Source organism: Mustela nivalis, assembly GCF_964662115.1.
Source record: "Mustela nivalis genome assembly, chromosome: 14".
Lineage (NCBI taxonomy): Eukaryota > Metazoa > Chordata > Mammalia > Carnivora > Mustelidae > Mustela > Mustela nivalis.
In genome coordinates this window covers 59720620-59745656 of record NC_139033.1, presented here as the reverse complement: position 1 = coordinate 59745656, position 25037 = coordinate 59720620, and the positions used below count along the sequence as shown (strand labels likewise).

The 25037-nt window shown below is 36.2% G+C and overlaps 1 pseudogene across 1 annotated transcript; it reads right to left on the bottom strand.

Annotated features, from left to right (window-relative positions):
- Nucleotides 1-12762: 12762 nt before the first annotated feature.
- Nucleotides 12763-15301, bottom strand: LOC309848364 (T-complex protein 1 subunit zeta pseudogene; annotated as a pseudogene). The gene has a single exon. The product of its transcript is annotated as a T-complex protein 1 subunit zeta pseudogene (transcript).
- Nucleotides 15302-25037: the final 9736 nt, after the last annotated feature.

The following is a 25037-nucleotide window of genomic DNA, read 5'->3' as shown; positions in this document are numbered from 1 at the left end:
AGTCACATATATTCAAAAAGGTATGACAGAAAATCAATAAAATACATTAAGCCTGACTTGGTTCCACTAGTTAAAGAAATAAATAAATAAAAATGAGAACAACCGCTACTATTCCATACAAAATATACGGTAAGGTACTTGGTCTCAATCCACACTAAGTTTTGCTATAACTGTAAATTGTATTGATTTTCTTCAAACAGCTGAGAAGTATTTGATGTGAATCTTATTCGGCCCATAACAAAGAAGAACCAGATTTGATCCAAATTGTTAACATATTGCATTATGGACTAACTACTTTTTTGAATCCCAGTTCTGATTAGTTTCTTTGTACTCAGCATCAACCAAAGCTATCCTGCAAAAAGCAGTTACTTTGCAGAGACTTCTAAAGGAGAAACTTTGCCCAGGGCTGATCCTATGTGTACTGAGTCCCTATCTCAAAGAAATGTTTGGTGTTCTCTCTTGCAAAAGCTGCTGCTTTTTTGTGGATCCTCCTGCTGTTTTAGACTCTGCTTGGTCCTTTGGACACAGGTGGTTATCTCATACTCTGATGTAAAAGAAAGCATTTTGTTTCTGCACAATTTAGTATAGACCCTTCAATTTACAGACATTCTGAAACCATCATTTCCTTGTTGGCTTTGGTTTCCTATTGGCCTGAATAGAATATACAAAATGTCTTCCACTCCCACATGCCCAGTATAGGAGTAGAAACCCAGCTTCCCTTCAGCTTCCAACTACAGCTAGCCTAGTAGATGCATCCTGTAATTTGTTACATGAATCCTGTTGGATTGACTTTGCTCCATGACCTTGGTAATCAACTTGTCATATAACGTTAAGATTTCTTCCAGAACTGCATGTCCTTAAACATAACATTTCAATGTCACTGGGTCTCAAATAACTCATTGGTAAAATGGAGTAGGGAAGTGATAATCATACTCATGTGCTTTTCTAAATGTGAAAAATGAAGTCAATCCTTATCATCTCTGGTCGATCTGTCGTTCAGAAAAAAAGGAAGAAAAGAAGTGGCTACTCATACATTCATTTGCATATTCATTCACCCACTAAAATGTAAACTTCATGCAGACCAGAGACTTTTCTTCTCTGGGAATCCAGTACCAAAAACAGTGTCTGACACATATACTTACATTCAGAAGATACAAAGATACATTAAAGAAAATAAAATGAAGGTAACTTACTGCCCTCAAAGATCTGACCACTCCTTAAGCCCTCCCACCGTGTTACAGTGAAAAAAGCTCTAGGGGTAGGGACACAAAAAACTGGAGTTCCTCCTTCCACTTTGAAATCTACTCACTACATGATCTTTGACATCATTTAACCTCGAGGTGCCTCTGTTTGGTCATCTAGAATGGAATAATATGCACTGGAGAAGGATAATATATCGAGTTCAATCGTATAGAATAGGAAATCCAAGTAAGTAATAGAGGCTTAATAAACAAGACCAGTATGTATTTTTCTTCAAACAATGAAAATTCTGTAATGAGGAACTTCAGTCAAGCTTAACAGCTCCATGATACTATCAAAGACCCAGTTTCTGGGGCGCCTGGGTGGCTCAGTGGATTAAAGCCTCTGCCTTCGGCTCAGGTCATGATCCCAGAGTCCTGGGATCGAGCCCCGCATCGGGCTCTCTGCTCGGCAGAGAGCCTGCTTCCTCCTCTCTCTCTGCCTGCCTCTCTGCCTACTTGTGATCTCTCTCTGTCAAATAAATAAAACAAAATCTTTAAAAAAAAAAAAAAAAAGACCCAGTTTCTTTTTATCTCTCTGCTCAGCTGTCCTTAGCATGTGCATCTCATTTTATGGTGACAGATGGCGGTTAAAGCTTCAGTATCACAACTATATTCCAACATATTCCAGGAAGAACAAAAGGTCAAAGGGTCAGTCCGGCTGAGTTGGCTTCCTTTTATGAAGTTAGGCACATGCCAGAACTATATCATATATTTATCAAAAAATAATGCTAAGAAACAGAGTTTTGTAACTGTTCACTTGCATATCCAACAAAATCAAAACTTTGTTAGTAAGGAGGTAGGGATGGAGAAGTATTAAGTAATAAGCTAGCTGTTTTAGTCACCCCATAAAAATAATAAAATTCACTACTATATGATTTTGCTCCATTCAATCTAATTCTGTAAATTTCAAATTGGGTATCTTGGTTATGATGCCCAAATGTATTCTGAATTTTCTCATACTGAAAATTGGAGGGATAACATCTATCCTCTTAATTAAAAAAGTTTACATATCAAATGAACTAATGGATGTTACAATTCTTCACCAGCTGAAAAGTACTATACAAATATAAATTCTTCTTATTGTCATACTTTGCTTTGGCTCATCTTGCCCCCCACTATGAACATGAGATCTTCTCCCACACAAAATTCTTTGTTCAGTCATGATTTCATAACAATGTATCATCTTCTTATGGCATGACAATATTTTATACTTAAAATAAAAGTAAAAAAGTTTAAATAAAGAAATAAAATTATTTCCTCCTGAAAACTCTCCTCCAATTTGACATGCTACTTACTACCTTCACATCACACTGTACTAACCAAAGTGAATTTCAAAGTATATTTGAATATTTGAATAATTATTTATTCATTTCTATAACCTATACTCTTTGTTTGCTGTATATAACCCTATTCAAATAACTTATTTATAAGAATTTCAACTATTAGTTGTAATGAAGGGAAGCACACATTGATAATCTAAAAATGTTAAGGGCAGTTTATATTTGTTTTAGGAATGCAGTTTTTTCAGGGGATTTGCTTTCCTAATTACATTTTTTTTTCTGGCTAGAATTAAAATTATTTGCATTCCTTGGGTAGGGAGGCAGAAGATACTGAGTAGAATTGTGAGTATAGAAAGATGATCTGGATATAAACAAAACTGCATCATGAAGAAGATACACAATTTTAAAATATACTAATCACTGAGAGTTGATCACATAACACATTTGCTTTTGTTCATTCCATTTCTCTACTACACTATAAAGTCCTTGAGTAGAAGAGTCTTCTGCAATCAAATTCTATAAATATTAAAGTGAAAAGTACCATGCCAAACCCTTACTTTGACATGATAAATAATTCTCAGTGGCAAGAATATAGTTACTCATTCTGGAACTGACCCAAATCATATAGGTTGATGTGATTTTATTGTGTCTTTTATCCTCTCTCTTCTGATACAAATATCTGCATGTGCATGTGTATGTATGCATATGTATGCATGAAAAGAAAAAGAGAGGAGAAGGGAAATTGAATAGAATAATGAGAGAAAATGATGTTCCAACTAACTTTAATGCCAAGATTCATAGCAGCATAGGGAAGAATTTCATGGGAGAAAAATACTAAGATAAATATTTAAATCTTATATTTCATAAATATAAGGTGATTTTGGAGTTTACCTCAATGAATGTCATGGAACACTTATTGCTTTTATTTAATTGAGAAAAGGATATGCATTAGCTGTCTCTTAGCTAGGTTCATTTATAAACTATTAATGATTTCATTTGCATTTTTACCAAGAACAAAAAAACATAGTTACTGCATAGGTCTTTTTTTTCTCCAGGCACTGAATCATTATTTAATTAAGCACTGCTTATAGTTTTACATATCACATTTGTACTTTCATCTAGGTGCTGCAATTGAATAAGCATATATATAATTTATCATCTCATATATTTTTTAATCTAGGCATATGAAGATCATTAGCTTTTCCTATAATGGCATGTTTCTTTAAATCCTTTAACTCATAGGCAGTAGTTTCACTTCCTTTTCTTTGAAAATAGTATTGTTAAAAAATTAGAGGCCAAACAAAAACCAAAATATTCTGACAGTTTTTCAGTGACCTAGTTTACAGATTCTATTTTTAAAGTAATTATATTTTTACTGTATACTGTCTAGCGTTTTCAATTGCCTTTTTACACAGACTTGGTTTTCTCACTGAATGTCTCTTTTTAAGAGTTTTATAAGTAGTTAAACATGTTTTGAAAATTTGGCAAAATCCTTAATAAAGCCTAAGCTAATATAACATAAGAGAACATTATCAAAATGAAAGAAATTGGTATAATATATAAACTCAGGAGGCTATGATCATTATCTACAATTACAGGAAGAATTTTAGGAAACAGAAGTATAACATTATGAAATGAAAATTGATTTTGAATGTTAGGAAAACAGTATGAAAGCCTTTACACTCTATGACACTCTTCTGAAGTAGGTAAAATAGCTCCCCTATGTAGAAGAGTGTTATTGGCACATCTTTAAGAAAACATGAAGCAAAATGCCAGTGAAAAAATCTATAGCTATCTCTGTCTCTCTGTCTCTCTCTCTCCATCATCTATCATATATCATCTCTATATCCATAGCTCTATAGTACATGTGTTTAAAGAGAAGACTGAAAAACTCACCAACATTTCACCAGAGTGGTGATGTCTCCCCAGTGAGACTTCACTCTTTGTATCACTGCTCTCTTCACCAATGGTAGGTGGAATCTCCAGGCTCAATTTTCCCAAAACAAACAAACAAACAAAAACAAACCTAGGCAGGTTTAGAGGACAAGAATCAGAGCTTCAGTAGCTTGGAGATGAAGCAGTGGAAAGCTGGAGTAGGAGGTAAGGCTGAGAATCTAAGATTCTAATACAGAGAAGCCAGGAATTGGAACAAACAAGTTAATGGGCTGGCCAGAGCCTTGATGTTCCTACTCATATGAATATAGAAAGAATAGTGAGTAAGTGCACCTTGAGATACCTCCTCCAAGTTAGTAGGCTAATGAAATTGTTGTAGGTCTGTGTTAGTCACTCTCAGAATTAGAAACAAACTATATCTGGAGGCAAATTTATTCAAATACCTTCGGGATTAAGATCTTAGGTGAAGATTACCAAAAAACTAGAAGTCAACCCTCTAATGATAACGGAAACAAAGATGATGATAACAGAAACAACCCTCTGATGATAAAAGAAATACAAAGATTGAAAACAAGGATTGCATGTCTGGGAACTGCCAGATATAGAGGACAGAAGAGCTATGTAGAAAATTCAATGGAAAAAAATGCAGTTAAAAAGTAGGTGTAGGGTGCCTGGGTGGCTCAGTGGGTTAAGCCTCTGCCTTCCGCTTAGGTCATGATCTCAGGGTTTTGGGATGGAGCCCCACATCAGGCTATCTGCTCAGCATGGAGCCTGCTTCCCCTTCTCTTTCTCTGCCTGCCTCTCTGCCTACTTGTGATCTCTATCTCTCTCGGTCAAATAAATAAATAAAATCTTAAAAAAAAAAAAAGTATAGAACAAGGAGACATAAAGAATGATGGGCAGATTTGAAAATTAAATTTATATGGTCAGCACTCTGGACTCTGAAAATTAAATTTCTAGAAATGAAAGACATAATCATTGAAATAAAAACAAATTCAGTGGAAGGTTAAATGAGAGATTAAGTGCATTTGAAAGAAAATTTGTGAACCTGAAAAATATATGTAAAAAAAAAAAAGACACTTTGAAAGCCATAAGGAAAGACTGGAGATGGAAAAAAAGAGAGATTAAAAAACCTAGAAGAAAGAATAAAAATATCTCACTTATACCTAGTTGAAATTCCAGGAGCAAGGGTTAAGCAGAAAGCTAAAAAGATAATACTTAAAGTCATGATAGGAATAGATTTTTCAGAAGTAAAAATATAGACCCACAAACTCAATGCATCCCAAACAAAATTCATAGAAAAAAATGTAGGCCAAAACACACTGTCACAAATCCAAAAAAAGATAAAGACAATATCATGAAATAAAAAAGGAAATGTTACCTGTAATGGAATGCCTGTTGAAAGGACCATGGAATTCTCAACAACAGCAGCAACCAGAAGACATGAAATGTTATCTTTAAAGTATTAAGAGAAGGTAACTAGTTGTCAACATAAATTATTATTTAAAATATGGTATGTCATGTTATACTATTATGATACTCTGTTATATGATTCCACATTAGTCAACCAAGCACAATATTTTATATAGGACAGCATATATGTGTGATAAAATGATACTTAGTATACTTAGTATATAGTATAATGTAGTGTAGTATAGTATGGTGAAGCATAACATAGTATAGTATAGCAACTATAACAGACTGTGTTTGAAATGGTGGGTATCCTAAAATGAGGGGAGGTAACAGAATGGGATGGGGAAGAGCACACTCACAGATACATGTTACAAGAAGGGTTGATTTTTTTTTTTTTATGTATTTATTTGACAGAGAGAGAAAGAGAGACAGTGAGAGAGGGAATACAAGCAGGGGGAGTGGGAAAGGGAAAAGCAGGCTTCCTGCTGAACAGGGAGCTAGATGCAGGCCTCAATCCCAGAACTCTGGGATCGTGACCTGAGCCAAAAGCAGACGCTTAATGACTAAGCCACCCAGGCACCCCCAGGGTTGAATTTTTGATGTGTGTGTTGGTTCATGGGTTTACATTGTATCATAACAAAAAGGCAAGCAAGGGTAGACCCTTGCACAATAGTGCATTGTTAACCAAGAGCTCTGTTAAAATAAAATACTGAGCAAAATTAATCTCTATCCATTAAGTAATTGAACATAAGAAATACATATGGCATAAAAATAATCAGTAGTATTATTTAACTGCTAATAATAATCTTTAAAGTGTTACAAAAGAAAAATAGCTACTGAGTTTATGGATGTGCTGTGCAAATAGTCCTTTCCCATCAACATCGATAGCTTTTCTTCCCTCAGGGTTGAGACAAAAAGCACCGCTACAGAATGATTTCCTAGCATCATGGACTCTGAATCTTTTTTCTATTACACACAGAAAAACACCTATCATCAAAATAAATAGTTACTAATCTGCTTCTAATGGTTCCACACAAGCTCAGAAAGAAATAGGGCGAAGCTGAAATGCTGCATTAAGTATAGGAGTCATAAGACATGGAAAATAGCTTAAGGGCAATATCAAATATAAATTGCCTGGAAATAAATGATTCAGTATTACTATGTTCATGAAAGTTCTCTGATTTTTATTTAGCAAATTATTGAGTGGTAGTGTCTTAGGTCATGATGAATTTTGAAGTAATGTCTCCATTAGATCTATATCACTTAATATTTTTTCTAGCATCACCTTGGTCCTATGTAGCAATATAGAGAAATAAGACATTGATTTGGAACAAAGTTTCACCAGAAGTGGCTGATTGCATGATGGCTACAGACATCACTGAGATAAGGCTATAGATAAACTCAGCTAAGCTTAAAAGGTATGTATTTGACCATCATATATATTAGCTAAGCACATATACATATCCAATTTGTTTCTCATTATAACAATCAAGTCGGGTTTTTTGGGGGGGGTGGTTTCTTTGTCCTTTTTTTTTTTTTAATTTATTTTCAGCATAACAGTATTCTTTGTTTTTGCACCACACCCAGTGCTCCATGCAATCCGTGCCCTCTCTAATACCCACCACCTGGTACCCCCAACCTCCCACCCCGCCGCCCCTTCAAAACTCTCAGATTGTTTTTCAGAGTCCATAGTCTCTCATGGTTCATCTCCCCTTCAAATTTCCCCCAACTCCCTTCTCCTCTCTAACTCCCCTTGTCGTTTTTAAGGAAATTTTGTAGCCTTTGTATTTACCGTTTTAGTTTGTTTTAGTATGGGAACACTGGCAAATTTGCATGTCGTTCTCATGCTACTCTTCTCTATATCATTCTAGTTTCAGTGTGTGTGCTGTCCAAACTAATACTACTAACAGTTTTTATAAACATTGTTAAGAACTTATATTAAACTCTTAGATTTTCCATATTTGTATTAAATCAACAAGTTTTTCATACATGAAAATAAAGATATCAAATGTTTATATTAGCATGTTGTTGTACTAGAAAAATCTTTGATAATATTTAGTAGAAGTAAATATGTTCCTAAGGAGCTTAAGTTATAGATTCTTTTTTTTTTTTACTTTTTTTAAAGATTTTATTTATTTATTTGACAGAGAGAGAGAGAGATCACAAATAGTCAGAGAGGCAGGTAGAGAGAGGTGGGGGGAAGCAGGCTCCCTGCTGAGCAGAGAGCCCGATGCGGTGCTCGATCCCAGGACCCTGAGATCATGACCTGAGCCGAAGGCAGAGGCTTAATCCACTGAGCCACCCAGATGCCCCAAGTTATAGATTCTTTCAGAGAACAGTACTACTTCAGATGAAGAGGATTTGAAATAAATCTGGTGCATAATAATCTTTAGAGATAACTGCTGACATAGTAAGAATAAGGCTATAAATAAATACAGCCCAGCTGAAAGAGAACACTTTTTGTAATGTAGCCTCCAGGACTTCTTGCATCATTAAAGATTTCAAAGCAACAACCAATGAATAAATAAAACAATCAATGCTTGTGTTATATCATAACTTAAGCACTTAAATAGCTCTATAGAAATTTAATATTAGGCTAATGCGATATACAGGCATAAACAAATATAACAAATAAGGCAGATTATTCAATGTAACAATATTTTTATTTTCCAGATTTAACCACATTATCACGCATAGCAGGATTTCCTTCTTTTTTCAGACAATAATATTCCATTGTGTCTATATACCACTTTTTCTTTATCCATTCATTTGCCTATGGATGTTTAGGCTGCTTTCATGTCTTGGCTTTTGTGAATAATGATTTAATGGATATGGGAGTGCAGAGAGCCCTTAAAGATCCTGATAGCAATTCCTCTCTATATATACACAGATGTGGGATTAATGAAATTTATCATCTTTTATCGTTTTAATTTCTTGAGGAATCTCCATATATACTGTGTGCATAATGGTTTCATCAATCTACATTCTCATAAATGTGTGCAAGGGTTCCCTTTGCTCCACATTCTTAACACTTGTTACTTTTGTCTATTTGATGATAGCCATACTAACAGCTGTGAGATGATATCTCATTATGGCTTTGTTCTAAATTTCCTTGATCATTAGTGATGGTGGAGACCTTTTCATATATGTGTTGGTCATTTGTACTGTCTTCTTTGAAGAAATGTTGATTTGGTTCCTTTGCTCATTTTTCATTGGAGTATTTGTTTCCTTGTTACTGAGTTTTAAGAGTTTCTTACATATTTTGGATATTAATCCTGTATTAGATACAAAACTTACAAATATTTTTCTCCTATTCTGCGGGATATCTTTTAATTTTACTTATTATTTCTTTTGTTGTTAAGCTTTTTAAAAATTGTTCTTTATTTGTCTTTTCTTTAGTCATTTTATTGAAGTATGGTTTACATTCTAAAAGCTATCCATATTTAATTTAGACAATCTGATGAGTTTGGAGATAAGTACACATCTGTGAAAATTTCATCACATGCAAGGCTTTTTATTTATAAAGAATTTACTTTTTATTTATGAAGAATTTATAAGGCTTTACTTTTGTGAGAAATGTAAAATAGCCAAATTCATAGAAGCAGAGAGTAGAATAGTGGTTGCCAAGGGATGGGAGGAGGAGGAGATAGAGCACTATTAGTAAAAGGGCACAAAGTTTCAATAATAAAATATGAGTAAGTCTTAGAGATCTACTGTACAGCCCACCAACAATGGTTAATAACATTGTTTATGTACTTAAAATGTTTACTAAGAAGGTAGATCTTATGTTACATTTTATGTTATAATAGTAATAATAATAACAAATAGGGTGAGAAGAAACTTTTGGAGATGATAGATATGTTCACGGTATAGATTGTGATGATGGTTTCACAGGTGTATACTTATCTCCAAACTCATCAAGTTGATGCATTAATTATGTATGTCTTTTGTATATTAATCATACCTCAATAAGGTGCTTTTTTAAAGAAAGAGTATATTTTTCCTAAAATAAATCCTACTTTTTTTCTCTATGGTTTCATATAAACATCCAAAGATCTTAAACATTACTGATTGAATTATGATCACTTTATTTACTCTAATAAGTTAACTGTTTTGGATATGATGCAAGAGCTTTGGAAATAGGCAGTATAGAATAATAGTTTGTACATATAAACATTTAAGACACATATCATTCTGTCAATGAGCACAGACATAAGGGATGGAATGGAGTCTGAAACTTGCCTCAACTGCTTCCCAGCTGGTGACTTTGGGCTAGTTTCCTTATCCGCAAATGAGGACAGTAATTATCTCAAAGGTAGATTTTTAACATTAAATGATAAATGCATATCATGATTTTGCAGAAGATGTGCCATGTAATAAACACTCAGTAAACCATCATTTTGTCACTAGCCTATATTGAACGGTAGCATGAATGAGAAATGGAAAGTAAATGCCAATCCAAATGCTGATAGCCTAAGTATTCAGTGAGCCTAATAAAATTCAGGATTTAGTCTGAGAAAACTTAATTAAATATAATCATTCTCTCATTTCCTTTCCCACATAACTCAATTTTGGAAGAAATCGATATTTTTGAGGAGATGGACTCCACTTTTTTTGCATGTTCTTACTTTAGCTTCATGATGTGAAACAGCAAGGCAGATATAATGCTAGGAAAGATGAGATGGAAGAGTGCAAATTTGGTGGGCCAAATAAAATTTCTGTGGGTGCAATGATTTTTAGAAACTGACAACAAGCTGTCTAATATCATATTTCCATATTCATCCTCAAGTAGCGTGAACCACAAAATTCTTAACTCAAAGCCTTGCTGGTTGGCTGGGTTATAACTTTGAGAAGCTTTATAGCTGAACTTTCAAATAAATCCACATGAGTTTGGGCTTCAAATTCAATATTTGGAATATTAATCTAAGAGAACAACAGACATTTATTCTGTCCAAGTGTGCTATTCAATGTCTTAAAACCATGCTGCACAATTCTTCTGTGAATGATTGAGAACTTTATATTGCCTTCTTGTCACCATAAGTTCCATAAAAGGCAGTAACTCCTTAATGGATATTTGTTCACCTGTCTCATCTATTCCAATAAAAAGCTGAAATAAATATACACTTGAATTGCTCTGAGGATTTATTCACAGAGAAATTATCTGTCAGGAAGTTAGTTATATCCACGAGACATTCATCTCTTCTCTGTGTGTAGTAGGCCACCAGATGGTAGCTCTCCACAGCTCTCGTAGGCTGTGAATTGGCACTAATTGAAACATCAACACTCACTTCAAGGCTCCTATAGAGAAACCTCATCCCCAGATCTCCAAATCCTCTAAACCACGAATTTAAAGCATACTGCATTTAATGTTATTGTTTTTATTTTGCAAATCAATAACATCTTCCCAGAAAATGCTATACATGCGGCAGAAAGAAAATCCTTGAAATTTTATCATTTACATTTTACATAATTTTATCTTGATTTTAAATGGCTCCAAAGAGCATTTTTTTTTTCAAGACAGTGTAAAACATTACATGTGATGGATTTCACTCTAAGAGTATAATTTTGAACACGTTGATTCATTGAAGACATGTATAGGTTTTTTAATGATGAGAAATAGAACTAGATTACTATTTGATTGCCTCCTGTATCATTTTCATGGCCATGAGCTAAAGAGACAAAAACACACTTACATGGATAATAGCTACTCAAATTAATAATGTCCAGTCTCTTTATTTTCCCAGCAAATATTTTATATTGGTCAAGTTTCTAATTGTTGGCAAAATACTATAATAAAACCTGATTAAATTTAGCAAATATTTCTTGAAAACCCACATGTGCTATTCATTGTGCTAGACTTGGTTGAAGAACAAATATGGTTCTGAAATAACTCCTGATAATTTGAGGCTTCCTTTCCAATGGGAGAAACCACCACAGATGCAAACACAATAAATGATCCCAGAAAAAATGGTAATAGTAGAAGCACAAAGATAATTTCTCCTGGGGGGAAATCAGGAAAAACTTAGAATCTAATGAAAAATAAATTGGATTGGAATTGATGAAGAAGGGACATTCCAGAAGGAAAGAACAAGGATATCAAAGAACAAAATATAAAAGTCAAAACATAGGGATGCCTGGATGGCTCAGTGGGTTAAGCGGCTGTGGTCAGTTCAGGTCATGATCTAAGGGTCCTGAGATCCAGTTCTGCAGAGGGATCCTTGCTCAGCTGTGAGCCTGTTTCTTCCTCTGCCTGCTTCTCCCCCAGTTCATGCTCTCTCTCCCTCAGTCTCTTCCTCTGATAAATAAATAGATACATCTTTTTTTTTTTTTTACTTAAAAAAAAAAAAAAGTCAGTGAAGTCAATTCCAGAAAAAGCGTTCAGTAAACTCGATAAAATGAGAAATGGATTCCTCCCTGGAAGTTAATTGATGACTTTACATGAGCATGGTTTTCAATGACAAGGAATTTTCTTAATATTATTAGGAAGTAAGGCAGGATCATCATTTTTATGCTGAGGTAAGTGACGCATCTTAGTTCTTCTTACATTGCATAGCATTTATTCAGTATAAAATGGTGATGTTGAAAATCAGATTACCAAGGAATCAAAGACTAACTGATAACCAAGCAGATCAGCATAGGAAGTGTTGATGGGAGGACATGGGAGAGAATATCAGCAATTACAAATTAGATAGCATGGAGAAAGAAAACAGCATAGTTATGGGAATTCTGTTTTCAATTAATTACTTACACTTCCCAAAAATTTGATTTAGCAAAAAGATTAACTTCAGCATAGAAAATCAGAACATTAAAAAATTCTGAGAGGCTGATGAGAATAGTACAATGGAAGAAGAACACCAATGTTGGAGACCAGCAGACCTGTGCTCGAATCCAAACTCGGGCTGTGTAAGGACCTGCGAGTTACTCAATGACCCTGCTTTCTTTTTTTTTTTTTTTTTTTTAAAGGTTTCAACTTAACATTTATTATGCATGTACTTAGGCAGCTGCCAAGCCCCCCAAAACACAAAGCTTCACAACACACAACTTTGGGGGCGGGGGCTGCAGAGATACACCGACGGTACCGAAACCGTGGGAGGAAGGGCACAAGCTCGGGGGTGTGAAGACATGACCCGCGGAGAATCCACCCCTCAGCCGTGGCCTGAAAGGAGTGGAGGCAGCAGTGGTGAGACGGCCTTTTTCCCCCACGTCACACTCTGGGCTCACTCAGCTCCCCAGTCTTTCTGTTCACCACGGCTCTTCTGGGGAGCATATTTAAGCACAGCTGCTTGGAAATCACTAGAAGTCTCAAGATCCAATAGTTTCACTCACAGGAATTTACTAAAAAGGGACGCTTTCAAAATTTTAAGTTACTTTAGTATTTGTATTAGCGAAAACTTCCAAGTGTAACAATGGATAAATGAGAATACGTCCATTAGAAGAAATTACTAAACCATTACAATTTGTTTTTCAAGCTACATTTAATAACAAGGTAGATAACATATACTTAACTAACATGGGACTTTTGTTATCACTCTAGCTAAAGCAAACATCCTTCTCATTGGGTAAAAACGACCTGCTTGATGGGTGTACACTGCAGTGCAATTTAAAAAAATACTGTAATTTCAGAACTTCAGAATTTAGGTGTGTCAGTGTTCTCTTTTTTCATATGGGAAAAGAAGATGCTTTTGAAAATTGTTTGAAGCTTGGACAAAATTGTCGCTATATTCTTAGGATCACTCTATAGTCTTCATGATTCAGATGACATGAAGGAAGCTTCAAATTCAACCTTTTAGAGAAGACATTCCAGCTCGCATGATCTCATCAACCAGGAGAATGTTGGTGGCAATCACAGTGCAGGAGTGAAGCAGCTGCTTCTTTACACAATAGTTATCACATATGCCTACTTTGGCTGCTACCATTGGCTCACCTGTGTTCAGGTCCACACCGACAAGTTGACCTGATTCTGAATGTTCTGCTTGAACTTTAACTAGTGTTTCCTGAAGGTCAAAACCAGAATTCTGAGCAAGTACCTTGGGAATAATGAGCAATGCATCAGCAAATGCTTGAACTCCCAGCTGGGCCCTGCCTTTTACACTGGGCTTTTACTTAATCAAGGCTTCTGCCATTGCCACTTCCACTGCACCTGCTCCTGGAACTACACAACCATCATCAAGAGCATTTTTAACAGCCCTCAAGCCATCTCTTATTGCATCTTTGATTTGTGTGAGTGTGTGCTTATTTGGTCCTTTGATCAATAATGTGACAGAGCGAGGATTGTTACATTTCTCAATAAAAGTGAACTTCTCTTCTCCCAATGTGTATTCATAGACAAGTCCTGCATGTCCCAAACAATCAGGACTTAGGTCATCAAAGGAATTTAGAGCCACTCCACCACAAGCAAGAGTCAGCCTTTCCATATTTCTCCTTTTAGCTCTACGCAGAGCTACTATACCTTCTTTTGCAAGAGCATCTAAGGAAAATGGGTCAATTCCCTTTTGATTAATAACAACGAATCCTTTATCTGAATCACCACAAACTTTCTTTTTCAATTCTATTATTTTTTTAACTCTATCTTCAATGAATTTTCTTTCAGCCTTTACAAGCTTCTCTCTCTCTTCCGCACTCTTGTAAAAAAAGCCAGAATTCACTTCTGTTTTTTCATATTCTAATGACACATTGCATGTGAGGATGTATGCATCTTCTACTCTTTTTTTCATATCAGGATGCCGTGCCCCATGGTCCAAAACAAGACCTCTGATTAAGCTTGTATCAGTTTCAGATTTATGTTTCATCTCCATGATCTCAACCATGAAGAGGTCGATAGGTTCATCCTGTTTTTTAATGGCCAAAATGGAGTCCACCACAGCCTCTGTTAAGACATCAGCAAGTTCAGCATGCACTTTAGTACGCAGAGATGTTTTGGCCACATCTATAAGTGTTTCCCTGTCCATTTCTTTGCTTACTTTGACTTGTTCCAAAAACTGAAGTGCCTTTTCCTTTGCAGCTTCAAATCCTTCTGTTATTATTCTGGGATGAAGACCTTCAGAAATGTAGAGATCCGCCTGCTTCGGTAGCTCGCCAATGATTAGGACATTGGAAGTGGTACCATCACCAGTTATGTCATCTTGGGCTGTTGCTACTTTGGCTATTAAGGAGGCTGTCGGGTGCTGAATTTGCATTTCATGAAGCAGTACATTGCCGTCTTTAGTGAGCTTGATGTCTCCAGCTCCCGAAACCAGCATCTTCATGGTGCCTTTAGGCCCCAAGTTGGTCCTCAGCACGTCCTGCAGGCCCCGGGCCGCGCTGATGTTCACCGCCAGCGCCGCCTGGGCTCGAACTACCTCGGCCTTGGGGTTCAGAGTCTTCACGGCCGCCATGGCTAACCAGCTCAGGAAGAGGAAGAGACCTGGCGGCGCGCCGAGTGCCCAACGCCGGCGCAGCGTGGCCAGGAGGCGCGCGCTCCCGGAGGCTTCTGGAAAAGTCCCCTGCTTTCTTTATATAATGAGGCTACTAATAGCTACATCAAAGGGTTGCTTGTGGACACAATAACCAAATGCACACCACATGCTCAGAATGGTGCTGGAATGTATCAAGTCATCAGTTTAAAAAAAAAAAAATGTTATTTAAAAAAAAAAAAAAGACTGCAGTTTCCAAAGTAGATAAGCAAGTGAAAAATGTATTCCAACGTTCCAATTAACTGCTAAAAGAATCTGCAAATTTCTCTTCTTGTACATCAAAAAGAGAGAGAGAGAGAGAGAGAGAGAGAGGAGATCTTTTTTAGTAAAGTGTTCTTTCAAAGTTGAATTTCCTCCAATTATTCTGTCTCTCCTCAGAGGGGACAGCCATGACAGTGATATGCTCCTAACAGTATTTTGAGTGATATTAGTTACTTCAAATAATTTTTCAAAAAATTATTTAGTACATATTTTGTCTGCTGAAGTCCTAAAAGCAAATGAGTTGAACTGCAAAATACATTGTAGGGATTCCAAGGACCAGTATGGAGGAAGGTCTTCAATCAGGTTTGTTTGCCCTCTCATGGGATCTGAATCAACCTGCCTCACTCTCTGCACCCCCTTGTCTGAAGGGGTTTCTCTATCTTTCTCTCTCACCTCCCCTACCCCCCCAATTCGTCTACCTGCATTCTCTAGTAGACTGGACACTACAGTGGGTTTCATCAACAGAGTTATTTCTTGAGATCTGCAATGTAACAGTTTCACAAATTACACTTCATTCAGTAAATATTTAGAATGTTATGTTCCACAGGTATTTAAAAAATTGAATTCTTTTAGAATTGTCAGTTAAAATATGTTGAGTAGTTTATGACAGCAAGGAATCAAAATACATGTGTCCCACATCTCTAAACTGAGGAAACAATTCATGTAAATAAGTAGACGTGAAAATAACAACCAATTGATTTGTTTGAGCAAGTTTATTTTTATAGAAACTCAGAATATTATTAAACTTCAGAAAAAAAGTCAAAGGTATATACCATTACACATCAATCAATTTTGCATACCATGCAACATTGTTTTCAATCATCTTTACTGCACACATGGCACAGTCAATGTATTTTTTTCTGTATAAAATGAGTATTGAGAGCCACTTCAAAAAATCAGAAAAACATTTTGAAGGCATTATATATAGAGGGTAAGAAATTCTGACTGCCTTGCTTCTAATCCCAGCATGACCACTTTCTATAGTCTAACATGATCTGTCAAATAAAAACAAGAAACAGGTTAGGGCAAATATCAACTAAAGGAAAAGTTGCTAGATTATTAAAGATTTACAGAATAGTAGGCAGCCTAAAGATTATGCAAGCAGAATTGATGAGGTGATATGAGATATTTGAGTTGAACTTTAAAAGTATGATTTGTCAATGTATTTTATTTCTCATTTTAAAATATATCTAACAGGAGTGCCTCACTGGCTCAGTCATGACCCAGGGTCCTGGGATCCAGCCCTGAGGGAGCTCCCTTCTCCCTCTTCCCGTCCCCCTTCTCATGCTCTTTTGCTCACTCACTCTCTTTCAAATAAACAAATAAAATTTAAAAAAATAAATAAATAAAATAAAATATATCAAACACACAAGAGAATGTATACATATAATCTGTAGTTTAAGGAATAAGAACTTTCATAAGCCTATCACCCACCTTAAACAATTAAACATTATCATTACCTTTGAATGTGTTTGTGTTCCCTTCTTGCTTCATATTTCCCTCAGACAAAACTATTACCCTTGAATTGGAGGCTGATTGTTCTCTTGCATTTCTGTACGCTTTGACCAAATATGTATGTGATCCAAGAAATATTCAGTCTTTTTTGTCTAGTATTTTTCCCTTTATATAAATAAAATAATGCTATGCATTTTCCTAAGACTTGCTTTCTTTGGTCAATATTAAGTTTTGAGGTTTAATTGTATTTATTCATGTTCCTGTCAATTTGTTTTCACCTATGTTACATATCATTCTATAAACAGACTTCAACTTGTTTATTTATATATTTTTCAGCCAAAAGATTTTGGGGTCATTTCCCATTGGTATTCTGTTACAGAAATTTTACTATAAACTTTCCTAGCATATCCCTTGGTAAACTTATGTCAGAGTTTTTCCAAGTAACATAATTTCTCACAGGATATGTGCACCTTCCATCTTACTACATAACGCCAAACACTTCTCCAAATTGCTTGTACCAATTTACACACCAAGTATTGAGGAAAAGATCCTGTTCACACGTAGCTTTTCCATTATTTGGTATTTTTGGACCTCTTAATTTTTGCCACTTGAATCTATCCTTTTAGGCAGATTCATATTTGTTAAACCAAAAAAGAAAGCAAAATTTTACATGATAATAAAATTTTATTCTTGGTAAATAGGAGATCTTGTTTTATTATTTATGACTGTAACTCATATTTGGAAGGAACCCACCCTTGTAATGACATGCATTTAAAAGTACCTTGAATTTTCATCAGTAACTAGGATTGTAAGTAGTCAGATTTTTGCTATTTTTGCTAATTAAGAAAGAAAGAATAACATGACAGTAAAATAACACAGAAAAATTCGAAAACTAGTTTTATAGTTAAGCCTTCTATAAGATGGGTTTGAATTGCACTGGTCCACTTATATGACATTTTTAAAAATAAATACAGTACAGTACTATAAATGTATTTTCTCTTCCTTATGAATTTATTGATAATGTTTTCTCTTCTCTTGCTTGCTTCATTGTAAGAATAAAGTATATAATACATATAACATAAAGTCGACTGTTTATGTTATTGGTAAGGCTATCAATCAACATAGGCTATCAGTAGCTAAGTTTTGGGGGACTCAGAAGTTATACATATTTTCAGCTGCACAGGGCTTGGTGCCCCTAGGCCCTCCACATGTCTACTGATCATAGAATGCTTCAAACATCAGCTTCAGTTCTGATGGAAATAGAACTAGGCTCTCCTTTTTCTTCTTCTTATTATTTTATTTTATTTTATTTCTTTATTTTTTTTTTTCTTTGCAATCAGGCATATTAGCTTTTGTTCATTTCTTGGTTTGTATTTCCTTTCTGTATATGTTTCTTTTTTTCTTTTCTTTTTTTCTTTCCTTCCTTTTCTTTGGAATCAGTCTTATAGTTTTTTGTTCACCTGTTTGTTTCCATTTTGCTCCTTTTCCTTTTCTCTTTTCTTAGATCAGGCTTTAAAAAAAAAAAAAACAATCTTATCTTAACAAATCAAAACACATACAGTTAAAGATCCAAACACTCCCCACTATAAGCAAGGAGGAACTCTGCAGAAGACTGACCTGTGAGAAAAGTAGCCAAAACACAACAGCCAAGTGCACACAGCATACACCAGAGACACTTCCTGAATTCCAGGCCCTGGACAGTGTATGACCCCTTCTTAATATAGTATTACTCTCAGGAGCAGAAAACATAACAAGCTTTCATAACACACCAAAGACAGAAACCTAGACATAATGATAAGACTGAAGAATTCTCCCTAAAAGAAAGATCAAGAAGAAATCACAGCCTGGAATTTGCTCAAAACAGATATAAGCAATATATCTAGGGAAGAATTTAGAACAACAGTCATAAGAATACTAGATGGGTTTGAAAGAAGCATGAGAGACACCAGAGAAACCCTGGCTATAGAGATAAAGGACCTAAAATCTAGTAAGGCCAAAATAAACAATGCTGTCACTGAGATGCAAAACTGACTGGACGGATGGAAAAACAATGAGGATGGAATAAGCAGAGGATCACGTAGGTGATACAGAAGATAACAGTATGGAAAATATGAAAAGGAGAGGAAAAGAAAACTATTAGATCACAAATATAGATTTAAGGAACTCAGTGATTCCACAAAGCTCAATAATATTTGTGTTATGGGAGTCCCAGAAGAGTGGTAAACAGGAGCAGAAAGTTTATTTGAACACATTATACCTGAGAACTTCCCTAATCTGGGGAAGGAAACAAGCATTCAAGTCCAAGAGGCACAGAGAATTCCCCCTCAAAACCAACAAAAATAGATCAAGACTAAGACATATCATAGTGAAACTTGCAAAATACAAAAATAAAGAGAAAATTCTGAAAGCAGCTAGAGACAAAAGATCCTTACTCTACAAGGGTAGTCACATAAGGTTAGCAACAGACCTGTCCACAGTAATGTGGCAGGCTAGAAGAAAGTGACATGATATATCCAAAGTGCTAGATGGGAAAAATATTCAGCCAAGAACCATATATCCAGCAAAGTCGTCACTTAGTATAGGAGAAGAGATAAAGAGTTTCCAAGACAAACAAAAATAAAGGAGTTAAACCAGTTCTGCAAGAAATATTAAAAGGGAAGTTTTGAGTGGAAAGAGAGACTAAAAGCAACAAAGACTACAAAGGAACATACATAATCTATAGGAACAACAATTTTACAGGTAATACAATGGCATCAAATTCACATCTATCAATAATTACTCTGAATGCAAATGGAATAAATGCTCCAATCAAAAGACATAGGGTATAAGAATGGATTTTTTAAAAATGCTGTGGGTAAGAAACTCATTTCAGAACCAGAGACACCTCCAGATTGAAAGTGAGGGGACGGAGAACCATCTATCCTGCTAATGGACAACAAAAGAAAGCTAGAGTAGCCATACTTCCATCAGACAAACTAGATTTTTAACTAAAGACTATAATAAGAGATGAAAAGGGGCACTCTATCATATTAGAGGGGTCTATCCAACAAGAAGATGTAAGGATTATAAATATTAGGGCCCCTAACTTGGGAACAGCCAAACACATAAATCAAGTAATAACAAAATTAAAGAAACACATCACTAAAAATACAATATTATTAGAGGATTTTAGAACCCTACTCACATCGATGGACAGATCAATCATCTAAGCAGATCAACAAGGAAACAATGGCTTTGAATGACACACTGGACCAGATGGACTTATTATACATACATAACAGATGTATTCACTTATTTATTTTTTTTAGGATTTTATTTATTTATTTGACAGAGAGAGATCACAAGTAGGCAGAGAGGCAGGCAGAGAGAGAGAGGGAAGCAGGCTCCCTGCTGAGCAGAGAGCCCAATGTGGGACTCGATACCAGGACCCTGAGATCATGACCTGAGCCGAAGGCAGCGGCTTAACCCACTAAGCCACCCAGGTTCCCCATAACAGATGTATTCAGAGCATTTCATCCTAAAGCAGCAGAATACACATTCTTTTCAAGTGCACATGGAACATTCTCCAGAATAGATCACATACTGGTCACAAATCAGGCTTCATCCAATACAAAAAGATTAAGATCATACCATGTATATTTTCAGACCACAATGCTCTGAAATTAGAAGTCAACCTGAAGAAAAAATTTGTAAAGACCATAAATACATGGTGGCTGAAGAACATCCTTCTAAAGAATGAATGTTCTTTAGTAAAAAATACATGGGAGCAAATGAAATTTAAAACACGACAGTCCAAAACCTCTTGGATGAATAAAAGGTGGTCATAAAAGGGAAGTACACAGCCATACAGGCCTTCCTCAAGAAGCAAAAGAAAACTCCCCAGTATACAAATTAACCTTATACCTAAAGGAACTAGAAAAACAAAACAGCACATAAAGCCTAAAATCAGCAGAAAAGGGAAATAATTAAGATCAGAGCAGAAGTAGATGATACAGAAATAATTTTTTTTAAAAAATAGAGTTGAACAGGGGGCACCTGGGAAGCTCAGTCATTTGAGCACCTGACTCTTGATTTGGGCTCAGGTTTTGGACTGTCATGTTTTTATGAAGCCAGCATTACCTTCATTCCAAAAGTAGACTAAGACCTACTAAAAAGGGGAATTACAAGCCAATGTCCCTGATGAACATAAATGCAATAATTCTCAATAAGATACTAGCAAATCAAATCTAACAGTACATTAAAAGAGTTATTCACCACAATCAAGTGAGATTTATACTTGGGCTGCAGGGGTGGTTCAATATCCACAAATCAATCATGTGATACACCACATTAATAAAAGAAAGGAGAGGAACCATATCAATGTGGTGCAGAAAAATCATGACAAAATACAGCATCAATTCATGATAAAAAAAAAAAAAACTTCAACAAAGTAGGTATATATGGAACATAACTCAATGTCATAAAAGCCATATACAGAAGACCCAGAGCTAATATCATCCTCAATAGGGAAAAACTGATAGCTTTTCCTCTGCAGTCAGGAACAAGACAAGGATGTCTACTCTCCCCTTTCTACTATTTAACATAGTACTAGAAGTCCTAGCTTTAGCAACCAAATAACAAAAAGAAATAAAAGGCATCCAAATTGGCAAGGAAGAAGTCAAACTTCCACTCTTCACAGATGACATGACACTTTATATAGAAAACCCAAAGACTCTACGAAAAAATTGCTAGACCCGATACATTAATTAAGCAAAATCAAAAGGTATATAAGCAATGCATCATAATCGGTTGCACTGCTATACACCGATAATGAAGCAGCAGAAGAAGAAATCAAGGGGTCAATTCCATTTACAATTGCACCAAAAACCATAAGTTACCTAAGAATAAACGTAACCAAAGAGGGAAAAGATTTGTACCCTGAAAACTACAGAACACTTATGAAAGAAATTAAAGAAGGCACAAAGAAATGAAAAAACATTCCATACATGGTATGATCTTAACCTTTTTGTATTGGATGAAGCCTGATTTGTGGCCAGTATGTGATCTATTCTGGAGAATGTTCCACATGCACTTGAAAAGAATGTGTATTCTGCTGCTTTAGGATGAAATGCTCTGAATACATCTGTTATGGGGCACCAGGGTCCTGGGATCAAGCCCCATGTCAGGCTCCATGCTCAGTGGGGAATCTGCTTAAGGGTTCTTTCCCTCTCCTTCTGCCCCTCCCCTCACTGATATTCTCTCTCTTTCGCTCTCAAATAAATAAATAAATCTCTTTAAAAAATCAATAAAACATATGAACAAAAGTAGAGGCTTATCACTTGAAAGAATTGACTAAATTGATAAACACCTGGAATGATTTATCAATAAGAAAAGAGAAAGGACCCAAGTAAATAAAATCACATATGAAAGAGGAGAGCTCCCAACAAGTACCACATAAATAAAAACAATTATAACAAAGTATTATGAGCAGTTATAAGTCAACAAATTAGGCAACCTGGAAGAAATGAATAAGTTCCTTAAGACATATAAACTACCAAAACTGAAATAAGGTTGGAAGAACAAATATAGTTAAAATGCTTATACTACCCAAAGTAAACTATACATTCAATACAATCCCGATCAAGTTAACCCCAGCATTTTTCACAGAACTAGAACAAACAATCCTAAAATTTGTATGGAACCAGGAAAGATACTGATAACAAAAGGAATGTCAAAAAAGAAAACCAAAGCTGGAGGCATCACAATTCCAGACTTTAAGTCATATTATAACGCTGTCATCATCAAGACAGTATGGTACTGGCACAAAAACAGACACATAGATCAATGGAACGGAAGGGAGAACCCAGAAATGAACCTTTAACTCTATGGGCAACTAATCTTCTACAGAGCGGCAGAGATTATCCTGTGGAAAAAGGATAGTCTCTTCAACAAACTGTGTTGGGAAAACTGGACAGCCACATGCGGAAGAATGAAACTGGACCACTTTCTTACACCATACACAAAAACAAATTCAAAATGGATTAAAGATCTGTATGTAAGACAGGAAAACATCAAAATACTAGAGGAAAAAACAGGCAACACCCCTCCAATTTTAACCATAACAACTTCTTACTATACACATCTCCAGAGACAAGGGAAACAAGCAAAACGAACTATTAGGACCTCACCAAGATAAAAAGCTTTTACACAGCAAAGGAAACAGTCAAGAAAACTAAAAGACAACCAGTGGAATAGGAGAATATATTTGCAAACAACATATTGGAAAAAGGGCTGATATTCAGAATTTATAAAGAACTTATTAAACTCAACACCCAAAAAACAATAACCCAGTTAAGAAATGTGCAGAAGACATGAATAGACAGTTTCCCAAAGAAGATATCCAGATGGCTAATAGACACATGAAAAAATACTTAGCATCACTCATCGTCAGGAAAATACAAATTAAAACCACAATGAAATATCACCTCACACCTCTCAAAATAGCTGAAATTAACAACACAAGAAACAACAGATGTTGGCGAGGATGCTGAGTAAGGGGGACCTTCTTGTACTGTTGGTGGGGATGCAAACTTTTGCAGCCACTATGGAGAACAGTATGGAGGTATCTCAAAAAGGTGAAAATAGAATTACCCTGTGACCCAGCAATTTCACTACTAGGTATTTATCCAAAGGATTAAAAATGCTGATTCAAAGGGGCACCTGAACCCCAATGTTTATAGCAGCATTATCAACAACATGCAAATTATGGAAGGAGCCCAGATGTCCATCAACTGATGAATGGATAAAGAAGATATGGTATAGGGGGGAGGAGTCAAGATGGCGGAGAAGTAGCAAGCTGAGACTGCTTCAGCTAGCCGGAGATCAGCTAGATAGCTTATCTAAAGATTGCAAACACCTGAAAATCCATCGGCAGACCGAAGAGAAGAAGAACAGCAATTCTGGAAACAGAAAAACAACCACTTTCTGAAAGGTAGGACCGGCGGAGAAGTGAATCCAAAGCAACGGGAAGATAGACCCCGGGGGGAGGGGCCGGCTCCCGGCAAGCGGCGGAGCAACCGCGCACAAAATCAGGACTTTTAAAAGTCTGTTCCGCTGAGGGACATCAGTCCAGAGGCTAAACCGGGGCGAAGCCCACGCGGGGTCAGCGTGGCCTCAGGTCCCGCAGGGTCACAGAAGGATCGGGGGTGTCTGAGTGTCACAGAGCTTGCGGGTATTGGAACGGGAAAGCCGGCTACAGAAACAGAGCCGACAGTAAGCTCACAGCTCGGTGTTACCTTGAACCGATCGCAGGCTCGGTGAGCTCGGAGCGCGGCCGGAGGTCAGGCAGACGGGAGTAACTGGGCGCTGTTCTCTGAGGGCGCACTGAGGAGTGGGGCCCTGGGCTCTCGGCTCCTCCGGGCCGGAGACCAGGAGGCCGCCATTTGTGTTCCCGTCCTCCGGAACTCTACGGAAAGCGCTCAGGGAACAAAAGCTCCTGAAAGCAAACCCGAGCGGATTACTCACCCCGGCCCCGGGTAAGGGAGGTGTAATTCCGCCTGGGGCAAAGACACTTGAGAATCACTACAACAGGCCCCTCCCCCAGAAGATCAACAAGAAATCCAGCCGAGACCAAGTTCACCTACCAAGGAGTGCGGTTTCAATACCAAGGAGAGCAGCAGAATTCCAGAGGAGGAGAAAGCCAAGCACGGAACTCATGGCTTTTTTCCTGTGATTTTTTTTTTTTTTTTTAGTCTTGCAGTTAATTTAATTTTTTCTTTTTCATTTTTTTTTCTTTTTTTCTTTTTCTTCTCGCCTTCGGGTAAAATTTTTTTTTTTTTAACTGTTACCTTTTTCTTTTTTAACGATTTTTTACTAGTTTATCTAATATATATATTTTTTCTTTTTTACATTTTTCTCAGGTGTTTTCTTTTTTTAAAAAAATTTTTTTTTCTTTTCTTTTTTTTTCTTTCTTCCTTTTTGAACGTCTTTTTATCCCCTTTCTCCCCACTCACGATTTTGGATCTCTTCTAATTTAGTTAAAGCATATTTTCCTGGGGTTGTTG